The sequence below is a fragment of the Limanda limanda genome, chromosome 16, assembly GCF_963576545.1.
Source record: "Limanda limanda chromosome 16, fLimLim1.1, whole genome shotgun sequence".
Lineage (NCBI taxonomy): Eukaryota > Metazoa > Chordata > Actinopteri > Pleuronectiformes > Pleuronectidae > Limanda > Limanda limanda.
This window is the reverse complement of record NC_083651.1, coordinates 20,465,265-20,479,568: the sequence shown is the minus strand read 5'-3', so window position 1 is coordinate 20,479,568 and position 14,304 is coordinate 20,465,265. Positions and strand designations below refer to the sequence as shown.

The 14,304-nt window shown below is 41.1% G+C and overlaps 1 protein-coding gene across 3 annotated transcripts in view; it reads right to left on the bottom strand.

Moving 5' to 3' along the window:
• pkp4 (plakophilin 4) overlaps positions 1 to 11,523 on the bottom strand; it is a 73,431-nt gene extending 61,908 nt beyond the window's left edge. Inside the window, exons 1-2 of one of the 3 annotated variants that reach the window (XM_061088112.1) lie at positions 2,065 to 2,177; positions 1,845 to 1,895 (exon numbers count right to left, since the gene is read on the bottom strand). The gene's annotated coding sequence lies outside the window, so the exon portion shown is untranslated. Of the gene's footprint in view, positions 1 to 1,844; positions 1,899 to 2,064; positions 2,178 to 11,348 lie in introns of those variants that run through there. The other 2 variants (XM_061088111.1, XM_061088113.1) reach the window with 2 other exon arrangements.
• Positions 11,524 to 14,304: the final 2,781 nt, after the last annotated feature.

Sequence of the window (14,304 nt, the reverse complement as noted above, 5' to 3'; positions counted from 1 at the left end):
AGAGGGAATACTTAAATGCACAGAAATGCCTGATGACTGGCATGTCCCTTAATTTATGACTTTCACTTCAAGATGAGATAAACTGCCCTCATCTGAATGCAGTGTTCCCGTAAGCCAAAAGACTCATTGTCTGTCAGAAAGCGGGATAAAGGTTTGTCTTCAGGAGGCTGAGTGACACCGGGTCACAGTCATTCAACACAGACAAATGAAGAGGAGCTGAGTGCCAAGGACTCTGCAAGAACAAACAGAGCTCAGAGCTGCTTAAGTTAAACCCACAGCAGACTACATCTCTTATCTACAGCACCTCGATTTGGGACGGGAAACAGTATAGGTAAATGTTAATAACCATCCTTTTAAAACAATTTAAATTCTATGCATGGAACCAAACTTGAGAATACATGAAACAAGTGTACATAAAAATGTCTACTTGTTAAAATGTCTACTTGTTAAGATTTAACACCTGTACCTCCAGCTCATCCAAACACACAGGGTGTTAAAAACAAACATGAAGTTGTGAAAGAATATAGTAAAAAAATATTTAGATTCTTATCCAGTGAAATCCAGACATATCCAGTGTAGAAATGAACTGTCTTCTGTGACAAGAGGAATAAGAAGTTATGCAATAGATGGTCTGGATGACAACGAGTCCTGATCTCTTAAGGGATTGCCATTGTTAAGGACTTCCGATCTAAACGTGGCTTTATCCAAACTACTACCTTTGTTTATTTAATGCATCATTTTGTCAGGTTTACACCTAGCATTCACAGTCAACTGGCAGTGGTGGACAAAGCGTTGCTAACACTTACTGTCAGTAACAGTTCCACCCTGTCATTGGTGAAAGCAAAGAAATCCATGTCCGTAATGGTGATAGCCGTATCACCATTGCTGTGAATCTTTTGTAGGATTTGGAATCACTGGATGGAGATCCAGACAGAGTGTTTAAAGCTAACACTTATGGATATAGCTTTACTAAATCTTCAGAAGATTTGTTGGTAATTCTCCAAGATACTTGAAACAACATACATGCCTTGAAAAGGCACCTTGAAAAGCTATGCAGAGTTGGTGCTGTTTTAAAAGGTCGTGTCACACACAGACTCTTCCGCCTTATTTTGTGCTCTTCATATTGACTTAATTGACTCAGTATAGTATAAACAATTGATTTTGAAAGCATTCTCACTTTATAGCACTTTTCGAAAGCTTTCATGCAGTACTGGATTTGCTATGCGACCTAGAGAGGGTAAACAACATCAGCCTGAGCAGAGCAGGACTGATCAATGAAATCTGGTGTATTTGGCTGAGCTCAGTCCCCTGTGACACATGATTGCTTATAAATCAACGGTGAAGTGGGAGCATTATGTTGCATGTGAAAGCTCTGTAAGGAGACAAAGTCCCATGACTAATCTCTCAGGCGACACAACAGCATCCCCAAAGAGCCAATACGCTTAATTGCTACTTTTAAAAAACAGCATTGAATTCTCTGAGTAAAAAGAACATGGTCCTGTAAAATCTAATCTATCACTTTCACAGTTACGAATTTCAGTCTCACAAATAACCAGAACAAAATCAATTTTTGAATTTGCTAAAAATCATTCACAACAGCAACAATATGTTTTTAAAGCAAGAGACTGAATTGCAAAATTACTTCTAAAATCCCCCACTACACACTGCTGGGTTGAACACATTGTAAGGAAGACCTGACCGAGGTCCTGACAAGTAATTTCTTTCTGAGCTGGTTTCGGAGTGTGGGTAAAACTAATATACAAACGGTTCTCTTGATACAGCATGTCCCTGATTAAACTTAACCTCTGCTTACTTCTCTTCTCTAAGTATCAGCATACTGTTACCTCTTAGTAGGTGCCACACGTGGAAAACTCTTCTAAGGAGGATGTCAGATTCTGTGTAAAAACAAAAAGTTATTATTAGATCCCTCAAGGTTTGACTTTCTGCTGCTCTCTCCAGCTGAAAATGCCCTGCTCATATTGACACACCCAACGGCAAAGAAATTTCTCTTTTCCAAAGCTAAAACAGAGTTTCACACACACACACACACACTCACTCACTCACTATCTATTAATCATTAGCCGGACTAGGCAGAGAACGATGTTGTCTCCTTTAAAACAGACACATTCTTGTCCTCCATTTGATATAGGATAAAGCAAGGTAAGATGTATGGGGTGAAGACAATAGTCTGACACCAATCCCTCCAACTTCTCAACAAAGTGGACATGAGAAGAAATCATTCAGAGGCTGCACCCAATGCCCGCCTCACACCTCCAACCTTACCCCGACAAATGTTGCAATAACCTGCGGCCAATCTGAGCATGTGTATCCACGGGGCAGGGCTCGCCTCGCCGCAGAGGCAGGAAACGCAGTCATTGAACAGTGTACACACAAACCTGCCACACACCAATGCCACACACCACATCCAAACTCGCTAAGCTGCACTTTATCTCACCAGATATGTTGACTCAAAGAGGGCAAGGGGAAGACGACTGCAGACCGAATAATCCATGTTTGCACTGTGCAGCAGTACAAACACATGGCCAACTTTGCGAGAACAACTTCCCGTAGTGATCATTCACCCTCAAAATAATTTCCTCACCACAATACCTCAGCTAATGGGGAGCGAAGAGGATCATCAGCTGTTTCCACCATGGCATCACCAGTAATGTGTTGTGACAGAACTGGACATAATTATTCCGATTGGATGTAAATCCCTTAAATGGAATCAGAGTTTGTTCAAGACAGACAAGCTTTATCCTGTCACACATTGTTGGACGAATAAATTTAACACGCTAATGCTTTTCTGCATACAGTTACAATCCAAACACAACAAAATACCACAGCAATCTCCCCAGGAGGAATTGTCGCATAATACTATGTATACAAGTCAATACAAAAACTCATTCGTTGTGCGACAGATGCAACAGCAGACAAACGTAACGGGAGATTTCATGCACTAAACTCATCGTCTACGCTGAATAAAAATAATTGGATCGTGGCTTGGGAGGTTTATTATCTAACCTAAACAAATCATCTAATCATTCAGTAAAAAATGTGTTTAACCCGTTCTGCAGGTTTTAGCACCACTCCACACTCCATCTGCCGTGTCAATCCTTTTCTCACTGCCGAGCGTATCATATGCTTATCAAACGATCATGTTCAAATTTGATGTCATGCAGGATTCTGCGGGAGATTATCCGGATGATGAAAAGTGAAACGTGAAATTTGCATAACATGTGTCCAGCTATTAGAAGTGTCCTAGTTCTCAGAGTATAAAATGTGTCCCTGAGGTGAAAAGCTGAGCTCACTTAACACTTTTTATTGGGACTGATAACAGCAGAGAGGAACTAACCCCAGAAAACTGATCAATCGCAATCCTATTGATTGTATGAGACCAGCTTAGTTGAGTGCTTTGTCGTAAAAATGACAATGTTGTAGGTGACAAAGTGGAAGATAAAGAAATAATGGCTTCTTTATTTATTGCCATACATACAACTCAGCAGGGAGCTGAGGGTGTTACAAGCCTGTATGGAGTTGAATTGAATAAAGTGTACATTTTTATTTAGTTTAGCACCTATCCTTACAAATATCGGTCTTGAAGAGCCAAAAGGAGGATTACCCCTGTAACAGCAGGGATGGGTCACAGCTTGTCCTTCGATGAATGTCTGGGTGGGGGGGGGCATCAGAAGCAAAGTGTGCTCGCATCCACGCCGATATCTCCAGTTTGGTATTTGGCTACTTTGGTCTGACTATGGTCTAGCTTAGGTTTCAGAAGGCTTTATAAAAGTTGTTGATTTAATGAACTTGTCTGTCCTGTCTGTCTGCTCTGCCTAGTGTCACTGCAGAGGTGCTGAGACACATACAGGGTGAAACTAGAAAGCAGAGGAGAGAAATTAAACCATAAATGACAGTGTAACGCTCCAGGGACTCTCACCCTGAGATGAACTCAAACAAGTGTACATACACTACGTAAATAAAATGAATGAAATATTTAGTTTGGCCTGAGGCAATGGTTGGGGAAACAATGTGTTGTGTTTGCAAGCTGGCAACCGTCAAATAAAAGGGACGCTTATATCCACTTCAGTTCACGGTTGATGGTGAACTGAGATTAATTCTAGGTACCAAACACAACAATAGAGAAAATCTTGAGTTTTGAATCCCCCTAGGTTTATATGTTCACTTCAATTAAGAATAATTTGACGGGGGTGGAAAATTAATCTTTGACAGTGACGAGTGCCGTTTTCAGGAAATTATAATGGCTTTTCTGCCTCAGGATGTAAACATAATCAGTTTATACTGACACAAAGCGTCTTTTCTTTTCATAATGATTAACAAGATTCCTGCTATGCACCTGTATGCTTTGGTCTTCTCAAGCTTTGCTTCAATAGTTCTTCAGTGTATTGAACAAATTGATAGAAGAAAAACAAGACTAAAATATTAAAATTGAAAGATTGAATTCCTCTGTGCTTGTAACACTGACTTCTTGGTGAAGTAAAACCAAACAAAACTCTTAAGTCTTATGACACCAGCTTCAATACTAAAATGGATGTGCAGAGGCCTGGTCTTGTAATTCCTGATCGCTGATTTGCATCTGGACATCCAGCTTAGTTCTCAGAAGGGGCAAACAGGGGGCATATAAAAATGTCCAAAATGTAATACTTCCACTGATAACTGCACAAAAAATATTAAGACAGGAGTATTGGAATTGACATTGATTTATTGCAATGATAAGGTTGTATGTAATTACTCAATAACTTGACTCAAAATAAAAAAAAATATGCAGCAATGCATTCTTTAGTAAATATTCTTTGCTTTCGTCTAGAAATGTTTTTATAGCAAGCAAGTCCTTAAAATATCCTTCAAGTTATATGCCTACAATGCCTGACATACATCTTATGTCACTTCATCTGATGATACATCATTACCTGATGCCAATTTGTGTCTTTATGTTAACAAGGGTGATAATTTAGCTAATCTAATAGATCACAATTGAATTGACCGATCTTAATTAAGTACAACGAGCGGCTCAGCTCACTGAAATAACACTTCTTTAGGCCACTTCTAGCTTTGGCTTGCAGGTTGGAACGTGATCCTTGAAAGTCCTAAGAAAAAACGAATCTAACCTCAGACCGGACGAGTCTGTTATTTCCAATTTTTCATAAAATTGTCTTCTCCTGGAAATGAAGAATGAAGAATAATATTAAAATGTACATAAATAAAGGATGGACAGATTTGTTTTGAATATTCATTGTATTGCAATATCAATTCGATGGGTAATAAAAATGTGACATCAGATGTTTCATACAGGATAACAAATACACCGAAGAGCTTTTATTGCTGCTGTGAACAATTTTTTACAGCGCAGCATTCAATGATTTCACATAATTATTGAACTCAAGCCTTCAGGCACAGAGCCTGACTCTGAAGCTATTTTGATATAAAGGCTGCATGGGGGGCATTGCAATTTTCAGGTTCATCGTGTGACGCAGATTGACCCACAACAATCAGTGGAAAAGATGAAACGGCGGATACATTTTTCGAATTAGTTTGGTCCTAAAACATTTTGAAAGTTTAGAAAAGCTGCACAATTGAGCATTGCAGGAAGCAAACAGAGATTCAGTCAGGTCAGCCAGCACAAGACTCGGACACATGATCTCAGCAGCTTGGAGAGGGAAGGACTCTATGTGCAAACACTATGAAACCCAAAACACGGTCAGGCACAAGGAAGCCTGGTTTCTTTTAGGTGCATGCATCCAATCAGAAATGTTCATAGGAATAAATGGGGCACCATAAACATACAGTTCTACTAAATACATCTATGATTGAATTAAATCTAAAATCTAAAACAGTCCCTTTTTTAAAGATGTTAAAATGTTCATCTCAATAAAGAAATAAAATAAATCTTTCAGTGACTACTCCATTTAACAACACACTTGAATTATGTCAGGTGTTGAAATTTACAGCCAAGGACTGTTATTTTGCTTTAAGGAAATCAACCATAAGATTTCAATTATAAAGAGAAAAATAAATAATCTTCAAGATCAAGAACAATAACATGAATGACAACCTGGGAAAGTAGTACTGGAATACAATATGTAAAATCAGTTCCTCTGCCTTTAGAATAAGGACCGATGCACTGAGACATGCTGAGAGACACAGGGATTTTGTTACTTAAAGCTAAAAGTACTTAAAGTAAATGTCAGGTCAGCCAACCATCCCCAGCTGGCCTTTTGGAACAATGATTTTGTTCAGCTGAATATATGATATATGTGATATCCAAGCTTTTTTTTATGCGTTGGCGCAGTTCATCAGAAATTCCTGGGGCTTACTCGAATATCTCTGACTGCAAAGTCGTTGCATACTGAGGGATATGCAGGTGTTCTGAGATGGCACCATATGGATTATAAATCATAGGGAAATTTAATTGAAAAAAATAAATCCTAACCCACAAGTTAGTAAAATAAATTCCCCTTAGTTGTCCTCTGTAATGATTAATGGAGGAGGTGTCTGACTTTGCAGCTCTACAGAGGTACATATAGTTTTATTTGAGGCATTTTATAGAATTTATATCCGTAAGGTGCAACAAAGGCCACTGTGTTCATCATATCCAGAGTTACTTCTGCAATTTATTTTATGTACGACATATCAAAACACAATTTCTCATCCCGGTAACCACCAAACTGTGTGTAAGTCATGTTTTTTTAGTATTTCTGGATTTAATTTAGCAGGAAACCTCAAATGATGTGTGCACACCTAGGAATGAACATCCACCCAAAAATAAAAGGGATTGACATTGTTCAGGATTACTGATGCATGCAGGGGAGAGAGAGCTCTTCAGGAGCCAGAAAAACACTGTTGAGACTGATACAATCTCTTTAACAAGCTGGATGGGTTTGTGAGCCGGACACATAACAGCCAAAGTCACGCTTCAGCCAAATATCAACACTATGAACATTGCAGAAAAATGTTGGCAATAGCAATTTTGGGATATTTTTTTCTTCTTTGAGTAAAGCTTGTAACAAAAAGAGCAGAAAGAAGAAAACTTCTACTTCGAGTTGTATCTTATTGGTTTGAGTTCTATCATCCTGTACACCATTAAAGCCACAGGCTCGCCAGCTTTGACGTTACTACTATACTAAGTTACTCTGACAATGAAAGAAGAGACAGTATAAGGATCTGATACCACATTCTGCTAATGCCTGACAACTCCAAAAACAAAAGCTTGGGATCTATAAAAATGCCATTTCAAGTGCTGCATGAAATGGGTGAGGCAGACAAAGCCCACAGTTTCAGTTTCCTCGTGTGGGAACAGGCGCAGCAACACTCGTTCTCACTAGAATGTAACCCGCCGTTGGGGGAGATGCCTTCACCTTCTGACTAAATACAGCCACCAAGTGCACTCACATACCATGCTGGGGATGACACCTGATCCCACAAACAAGCAGTTTGAGCTTTTAAAAAGTCTAAACTAAGAAGCACACAGCCTAAGTTTAGGTTTCGAGTGGTGTGTGCTGAAATGGTTAGTCAATTAAGAAATCTGTCAATCGACTGAAAACTAAATCACTCAAAGAGAACTAATTGAATCGTTAAAAAAGCTGGAAACAATTAGTTGTTCCACAATGTCAATCAGGAGGGTTTGTTTTGGTCCTTTGTATTAAGTTGCACTCACCCAAAACCAAACGCATATAAAGATTGTCCTCTTTCACACCTAAATTAGGTATATTTAAACATCCCCCCCCCCCCCCCACCCGTGAGTCATGTTTGACGCAAAAAGTGTCATGCATCTTGCATAACGAAGAAAAAATAACTGTTGCACATTGTGCACAACAGTCATGGCTATTAACATGCCAATGATCAATGTGCGTCACGCCAGAAGAGGTCAAGCTCAACATCTAGACGTCCAAGATGCAGAAGAAATTAGTGCATTCATCTCGGTGTCATGTCATCTGAACCGATAAAAACTTTGTCCTCTACAGGAGTCATTTGACCGAATGTCGATTGTTTCTTTTTCAGTTGCATACAAAAGAAAGATGTTAGTGGGTGTTAGTGGGTTTTTTGACTAGTTGAGAATATTACATATTTATATGACTGTAGAGGCTTTAGTAGTGTTTGTTTATTTTTGTCATGTACTCCCCTGGGAAGAAATCCTGTAGCACTCTATAACCACCAGCAGACAGAGAGGTTTAGCCTGGGGTGATAATGTGAGTAATTTCAAATATTCTACCAGGTATTAGGTGCCCTGTTGAGAAAAATCTGCGGCCAAGTATGGCTAAATTGCTGTAAAGGTTTTAGGAATAAACTTGCAGGAAGACTTCAGTAGTAAGGCAACGTAGTGTGAAGCACAGGGACAGTGGAAAAGTTCTGCCCCACACTGCTGCTGCTGTCCACTGACGGGGGGCAGTCTCTCTGACTCAGCACATCGGGTCCGTGGAGGGCTATTTTACTGGACAAAAATCTATTGTGCACCTAATCTCTGAAAGCGCTGACATGCTTTGTGTTCTGTATTATCTTTAGCTGTCCAGGATCCAGCCAAAGCATGAAATCTGGGGCTCTTTCAGGAATCTATCTACATATCCAGTTAGAGCAACAACCTGCCAGCAGCCGCACATGTCAAGGCTTATTCACACATGCCACCACAAGACCACTGAATGCCCTGTATTTGTGACATGTGGTTCTTCAACTTTTTAATGTGATACGATGGCACATCTAATGTAGGAATCTTCTAGGGCAATTATAACTTGAAACTTTTCGCATAATTGCAGTGCTTGTTGCTTCTTTTTGAAAATCTCTTGAGAGATGTGACTAGACAGATATAAAGTTCATGATGGGAATTCTCTGCCCTATTATGTGTGGTCTGTTGTCAAGGGGAGGCTGCAGAGTAAGATCAGCTCTCTTCAGACCACACCATGCAAATGTGCGATGGGGAAAAAAAAGAAGGATAAATAGAACCTTCTCTTTTGGTTGATTTTCAACTGCAAACTATTATTACCAGCCCACATTGGAGACACAGCGGAGGGGACTTCCAAGAAAACACATTGATATCTTTTGAATACCTACCATTTTAAAACAAATCTGCATCATTGTGTGTAATGCAAAGTATGTGTATTACAAGGTCATGTCCTTGCATGTATGAGCAGTTGATGGCTCTGTATCTGTGTACGTTAGGAAAACAGCAACATCATAAAAGACACACTCAAGGGCTGGTAAATTACACACATAAGGCTGACTGCCATTCTGTAAAAGCTCGACCATTAAGAGCACCTGACTGGCTGAAGTGTACACAAGGGATGCTGGCCTTCAGCACTTCACTTTCAAAACATATGCAGACACAAGGAAAATATCGAAACATGCAGGCTGCGAGGCAGGGACTGGAAATTCTTTCCCCTTTGGAGGAGGGGGGTTGATACTTCTTGATGGTAGCAGAAAAAAGTAAATCTGACATGCAACATAAGGCTGAGGGCTTAAGCCTTGATGTTCGGCCAGAATTAGGGAGTGAAAATAATACGGAGAAGAAAGGCCCGCCAAAGGGCGCTAAACTATTCAACCGTTGTCAGTTCCCATTAAAGGAACTCACCGTGAAGACGGGGTCGAACAATGTCACCAGCACACAAAAGGTATTTAGCAATAGTGGCTGTGTTTTTTTCCCCTCTGTGGGTTGTACTACCTGCAAACAATACTTTTTTAATCAACTGCATCACCTGCATAATCGATACAGAAAGTTTCCCAAACATGCATCGCTGCCCAGTATGGAAGGAGTGACACACACCAAGGAGCAGGACAAATGAAACTGACAACTGGTTGGCTGCATGTCCTCCCTGCTGTTGCTGCTCGATTTGTGACCACAGCCTCACTGCTTTAGGTGCAGACACAAACTACTGAAGCCAACACACACACACACAACAAGAGGGCAAGTTGGACTCTACAAACCAACATCACGCTGTTGTTTCAATTCACCAGCAAACCAACCTCAGCGGCTGTCAGCTGTGCAGCTCTGTTCGTGTGTGTATCTAGTGCAGTAATGTGAATCACGAGGGGACTAACCCAGAGATTCCTCGTGTGTGTGTTAGACTAAGTGAGTGTGACAAAGAGTTCACGTATGATCTCATTTTCAATATGCATCCCTACTGTTAATTGGCTGAAAACCAAATTATCTTGCGATATGGTCACAATCGGGGGCGAGGGCGGAAGCCTTTCCACGTCTGCATGGCAACAGCATCTTTTTTTTTCCATGCATCAAGTATGAGACTTGACCTTTGGTGAGAATTCATCCCAACAAAATGAACGGCTGCTTATACAATCTCCTGGGTTTTCCCTTCCTAGGTTGTAACCGTATACTTAAACATAGCAAACAGGAGGATGCAAGTTCATTGGTAAACTCCTCTATTCTTCATCATATTCCTCTTGCAATGTCATCTCAGTCACAGCCTCAAATAGACAAGCACTGGGTTGCAGAAACTATATATTGTTCATTTCAAATCACTCCTCGATCCAGAGTGAAGAGGGACGTGTGTGCTCCCCGGTGCTATAAATTCTAAATGACAGAGTTTGCATCTGAGACGAGCAGCAACCCAATCAACCACACGTAATGAATGCAGCATTAAAATGCATTAGCTCAGGTAATGTGAGCATTTCTCTCACAGCCTGCGGGGCAATGATAAAAAGGTGAGTCCTCCGTGTCCTCAACAAATAAAATAAAAAAAGAAGTAAGTAGTTTCTGCACAACACCAAAGCAACGAGCAAGTCACGGTTCACGTTAAAAAAAAGGCAAAAAGAAACACACGCCTAATGCAGGTTATAGGGTCATTAAATATGGCGTGGTCTGTGCGGAGCGGAGTGAAACGTGAGGGTAAAGGTGAGTTTATCTCTGCGGGCGAGGAGTGCCTGGATCCCGGGGAGCATTCCAGAGATTCCCGCAGTGAAAAGATCACCTGGCTCTTCCCCTTCGCAACTTGGAGCCACACGAGGGGGGGGAGACACGGGGCCAGTTTGTGTGTTTTACGTGGTTTTACATGGTTTGTGTAGCAGCGAGCAGTTTCAGGACGGAACACTCGTAGTTTTCATCCCGACGCTTTTCGGCGGAGGTCCCTGGTTCGTCGGCGAGGAACCCGGTCACAAGACCCAGATTACCGGAGCTTTAGATCCCCCCCCCCCCCCCACTGGGAAGGAACAGCCACAGAAGAGCCCGCGGTGCCGCCGACACTTTCTTTTCGAGTTTCTGAGTTCCAGAAACAGTCCTGCTTTCATTTCCCCCTTCACGTCCCCCCCCCACCACCACCACCTCCTCCTCTTCCTCAGTTACTCTGCAGTTAGTGAAGCAGCAGGAGAAGAAGAAGCACGTTAAATACCTTTGCTGTGGGAGCGCTGGCCGGGCTGCCGGGAACATCGGGAACAGGTCAACTTCAACCGGTAAAGTCCCGCTGGTTAGTCCCATGCATGTGGAAGAGTGGAGCTCGCCTCCATAGCGGAGGAGGAAGAAGAGGAGGAGGAGGAGAAGGAGGAGGAAGAGGAGGAGGAGGAGAAGAACGCGACCCCTCCGCTGCTGCTCCAGCGGCTCAAGTCCCAGCCAGGCTGTGCTGCGCGAGCGGTGAATGACGTCAGCGGGAATGTGAGGAAACACTCCCGATTGGATGCGACGGGAGCCCGGGGGCGTTTCCCGGCGAGGTTCGGATTGTTGAATCAACCAATGGGAGAGGAGGTGATAGTTTCCTTGGTTACAAATTTGGTCAACACAGTGCAGAGGACAAGGTAAGCTAGGCTCTTAAGCTAAATGCTAATAGAACTCGGCTAACATACTGTAAACTGGTCGCATGTGGCAGGTTATATTACATTCTCTTGTGTATATTGTGACTGCTAACGGTGCTTTTTGTATTTCAATGTGTCTGATGTCATTGAACAAGCAACAAGTAAACAAGTCATAATGAACATAATGAACATGGAATTTAGAGGAATTATTGACATCCTCTTATATTACTGTATATGCCAATATATATTGTGTATAATGTATATTACAATATATCTGTACAGGAAAGTAGTGTCTGTCTACTTCCACAGATAATCCCTTCCCTCTTTAAGCAGTACCAAAGGTCAGGTTATAGATAAAGTTCCAACCAACAGTACAATGTATTGGCTGAGGTGAGGGATTTGCATATCTATCTCAGCTCTGCAGGACAGAATTCAACTCTCAACAACTTTAATTATTCTGTGTATTTCACCAGTGGCAAGATGTAAGGACACTATGTGATTTAGTTATGCATACTGTAGGCTTCCCTATCCAATGGGATGTGAATTCTTTCATTTCACATAGAGATTGACAGCAATTTTAGCCATTTATGGATGTGCTGTTGGAATGGCTAGTAGAGGAAGATATATATATGCTGTGGGAGACCTCTTCAGACTTGCATTCTAGATATGCTTTTGGTGTTGATTTAAGTAAATTATAAAGATAAGAGGCTGCCCAGTCCTTCCATGGACCCTTCTGTTCCTGTTTCCCACTGTCACGCAAGGCCTATCACGGGAGGGAAAAGTGGGGATCAAGGAGATAATAACATCACAATGGTTTGCACCTGTCATCCCAGACATTTCACACACTTACACGGAAAGATGCATTACCTTTCAGCAAACTAGGATAAAGTACAGCGCAGTGAAGTACACATTGATGACACCAAGTGAGCAGCATGGAGGCATGTTATGTTTTTCTGTTTGTTTATTACGTCTGAAGATAGGTCACTATTGTCTTCAATAGTATTCGGCTGCTACACCGTTTACCCCTGAAACTCCAAAAGTGTTTTGTGGACTCAAACACTTCATTCACCCCTCCATCGGCACAGGGGTGAGTAGATAATGAAAAATGCTTCATTTCTGGGTAAACTATCCCTTTTAGCTGAAGGAATAACACTTGTTTGTGAGTTACTTTTTAACTCCAGCCAAACTTTATATGATAGAAACCTTCAAAGGATTCATTAAGCAAAGAATTATTTGTTGTCAGTTTGCTTTAATGTCCCAGTGTCAGTGGTCATATATTCCTTTGATATCTTAGACTGTTGCAAAGGTGAAATATTTATACGATCTGAAGACAAATACGATTTTTTTTTTTACCTGAATAAATCTATTAGTTTGTATGCAGTGATAGTGATAGCACCACCTACTGCCAAAACGAGGTAAGCCTCGTTTTACAACTTAATTTAGATTTACATAAAATTTTCATCATGTGGTCGACACTTGATGGCGCGGACCGTAATGTGTGATTAGTGGGCGTAGTCCAGTGCCGCATGAGGGACGCAGGATGTCCCGCGTGTTTCGTTCCTGCACACAACACTGAGTTTCGCCGGGTTCCCAACCGCCCTACCCCAGGTCCAGAGTTCGCAAGTGCTTGGGCCCGCACTGACAAGATAATAAAACTATTTCAGCAATGTTAACAGCTAACTTACCTTGAATTAGGCCAAAGCAAGTGATATTGTTTTGGGTAAAATGGCTTTTACCATTTCATGAAGCTAACGCTTGAGATCAGATAAAACTAGATACGATAAAATAAGATTCAACAAGATTTATTGATCCCACCCTGGGGAGATTCACTTGTAGCAACAGATACTCAAAATGCATTAGCTCCGGTAATGTGACTATTTCTCTCTCAGATGACGAGTATTATACTATTATACTATATATACTAATATAATTTCAACTTAGCATTGGCTGAAACTATAAATGTACAATCAAAATTGTTGCATAATGTTGTTATTTAACCAGCTAAGCAATTCTTTGATCAGTAGGTTTGATGGTGCATTTGCCTCTTTCGTATTAAAACCAGAAGACAAAGTTAGGGCTGCTATTATATCCTGAATCCAAACAATATTTTGCATTTGGTACTAATCTTGCTCCGTGATTAAAAAATCCTCTTAAGGTCTCCCGAAGACACTTGCAGAGAAATACCAATTATCTTCAGTGGGTGCAGAACAGAGCGTCAGTTTTCATTTCATTTTCATAGATTAAATCCATTCCTGCACACTTCACATCAACCCTGTCACACATAGCCAGAATTTCTCAAAGCTTAATCCAAAACAAAGACATAGAGACGTTCCGGCGGCATATCTGATCATATTGGGTGCACCATGTGTCCCCCGCCCAATCCCTAAGACTTGTGAGAGTTGATTGATATTCTTGCAATGTCATGCAGACCTTGATGGCAAAGTTTGGTTTTGATGTGCTTTATTACTTTAGCTGTAGACCCTATAGTCTCCTGTTAATCATTTGAATGACCCTGCTAAAGTCAGGTACCTGTGAAGCTGAAATCCGTTTTTGCACGTC